This window comes from Arachis hypogaea, chromosome 3 (assembly GCF_003086295.3).
Source record: "Arachis hypogaea cultivar Tifrunner chromosome 3, arahy.Tifrunner.gnm2.J5K5, whole genome shotgun sequence".
Lineage (NCBI taxonomy): Eukaryota > Viridiplantae > Streptophyta > Magnoliopsida > Fabales > Fabaceae > Arachis > Arachis hypogaea.
The window spans coordinates 138,975,582-138,978,533 of NC_092038.1; the positions used below are offsets into that span (position 1 = coordinate 138,975,582).

Consider the following 2,952-nt stretch of genomic DNA (forward strand, 5'->3'; position numbering starts at 1 on the left):
GACCATAGCCTTATCTATGGTCACGGTTTTTTGCCGTGACCATAGTTCTATGGTCACCCCACCTTAAAACCGTGACCATAGCCTTATCTATGGTCACGGTTTTTACCGTGACCATAGCCTCTATGGTCACCCCACTTAAAACCGTGACCATAGCCCTATCTATGGCCACGGTTTTCACCGTGACCATAGCCTCTATGGTCACCCCTCCTTAAAACCATGACCATAGCCCAATCTATGGCCACGATTTTTCACCGTGACCATAGCCTCTATGGTCACCCCTCCTTAAAACCGTGACCATAACCTTATCTTACCGTGACCATAGCCTATTTTGTTTTTTGAGATTTAATTTTTTTTAAGCATAATCACATCCCAAAATGATGATAATTACAAAATAAATCTAAAAATAAAAAAAGATAATCAACAATTAAGATAAGTTATAATTAAAGTAACCAGCTAACATATCAATATAGTTGAGTGAATACACTTTGTCTCGATCTTAGTTTTATACAGTGAAACACTAAATAGACACTATTAACAGAATTGTTCCACAGGCGTGGGAGCAATACAACTTAGACTCTGCTAGAATAGATTGTTTCTGGTATTGCTATTCTTTCTTCTCAACGCTCGAGAACTTTTGTTTCAGCCACTTTACCATTTGAAAGCTCAGCACCTGCTTCATTAACATGCAAAATAAAGTCACATTAGACATAAACACCTACATTTATTCTTCTTCAACTTAGGAAAAAGAAACATATCATAAAAACATATATACATCACACATATAATAGCTAGTACACACTATACAACACACATCCACATCATAGTACATGACACATCATAAAATGATATAAAGTACTTGAAGAGATACAGTATATATATTACCAAAGTACTTGAAATGAGTAGCTTCTTTTTGTTTTTTAACACTTCATTTTTGACAGACTTCATTGCAGCTCTCAATTCTTATAAAGTACCAAATAATATAAATATAGCACAAGTAAAAAGAAAATGGAAATAAAAAATGAAGCACCGTAAACAACAAAGCAAACCTGAAAAGCTCTAGATTGGCAATCGACAAAACTTAGGTAAGTATGCTCCTTATTCTTCCAATTCACAGATCTGGATTCTGAAAAAATCCTAATTTGCAAGTTTCTTCTTTTCCTCAAATTTACTTTGTTCAAGCTGAAAATGTATGTTAAATTAGTCACATTTTTTACCTAACTCTCATAAAGAGAAATAAATGAAAAGAGATAGCCAAACTAAGACATTTTCTTTTATTTTGCTTGCTATGCATACCTTAATTAACATCATTAAAAGCTTGTTAGTAGTTCATATTTATTTTCAGCAGCCAATTCTTAATTTCAGCAGCCATACAATTCAAATAGATTTTTTTATTTTGTGACTTGAATTCTAATAGATTTGGTTCTGCTAAATTTCAACTTTATAAAGGTATCTAGTATAGTATTAACTAAATTTAAAAAGTATGCAGTCCAATCAATTTGAGCTACTTAATCATGCTGAAAATAACAACTTCAAGTTTTAACTTCTAACAAAAATGACGATCTATAAAGAAATACCTTCTCAGCAACAGAACTCATGCATTTCTATTCCCTGTAGCAAAGTTCCACAGTCAGACATATCTCAATCAAGGGAAGGATCAATCATACCTATATCCATTACATATAAAGCATCCAAAATTCAAATATGTGTTTTATCTAATTTCATTTCACCTCAAGAATTGAACAAGTTGAGAGAAGGCAGGCAGGGTCTCTGTAGTTCCAATCACTCAAACAGTTACTAGGGAGGCATTGAACATATAAAGTTAATCTTACATTTTTTATACTTTCTGCTTGATGTGAAACACGCAACTCAATGATTTGCATAATTTTCTTCAACAGGCAACCTGCACGTTGAGCCTAGAAACATGCAAATAAACTCAACAACTATTTATCAACAAAACCAATTTGGCAAGCACAAACAACTTCAAACATGAGCAATTTAATAAATGGAGAAAGAGCACTTATTCAACATTATGGACTTCCTTTTAGATTCAGAAACAGAATTGAAAAGCACAAATTCAGCTTGACAAAAATTTGACATCAATATAACAATAATGCAATAGAAGTTGAAGCTGACATAATGTCATATGACACATATTTTACAAAGGTAGTTACATGCTCACCAACTTTCAATTGGCATAGAGGCCGCCAATGCACATTTTAATGGTTGCAGAAAATAACTAGTAAGAGAACTATAATGTGCTCATGAATCCAAATTAATTAGGCCTGCAAAGAACATCTAATTATATCAGCCAAACTATACATAGTAAGCACATGGCAGCAAACAATTTCATATTAGAAAGAGTTAGTATAGGATCTACAATGAAAGTAAATTGACTATAGTCAACCCTCAACTAAGAACAGTAGAACACCCCCAATCAATTTTCCTCCAAAGATAAGAGAAACCCCCTTTTTGTATTTCCAGCGCAACTAAAATAGCATAAATCAAACAAACAACAAAAAACAAAAAACAAAAATCCAGAAGCTATTCCGTCAATTGAAGAATGAACAAAAGAAGAAACCTTTGAGGTAGAATCAGTGACGTTCAAGTATCCTCGACACCCCAGAAGACCAAATTCTGAGAAACTGGAACTATATCCATACTATAATTTCATCACAAAACCAAAAAAAAATTTAAACCTCTAAATTATTCTATATTATAATTATAATAATTTAGGAGGTGAACTATTAGCTATAATCTAACCCAATTATATACTTATATTTCGAAATCTTGAATAGAATACATAAACACGTGCCAAAAGAAAAGAACGTTTCCTTTTCTAATAGACTTTTTGTATAAAGTCAAATATCATCAAGATGCATTTACCACAAAATCATACTAATATCCTCAACAGTTTCGCAAATACTAATAACCACTTATAGCACAACTTTATAA

At 32.5% G+C, this 2,952-nt stretch overlaps 1 long non-coding RNA gene across 2 annotated transcripts; it reads right to left on the bottom strand.

Annotated features, from left to right (window-relative positions):
• Positions 1-430: 430 nt before the first annotated feature.
• LOC112734508 (uncharacterized) lies at positions 431-2,711 on the bottom strand. 2 transcript variants are annotated; one of them, XR_011880453.1, is made up of 4 exons: positions 1,830-2,711; positions 1,575-1,608; positions 1,047-1,179; positions 431-670 (listed from the first exon to the last, which is right to left on the bottom strand). It is a non-coding gene; the product is annotated as an uncharacterized lncRNA (long non-coding RNA). The 2 variants fall into 2 exon arrangements; XR_011880454.1 differs by lacking the exons at positions 1,047-1,179; positions 1,830-2,711 and having other exon boundaries at positions 1,575-1,823.
• Between the last annotated feature and the right edge of the window lie 241 nt (positions 2,712-2,952).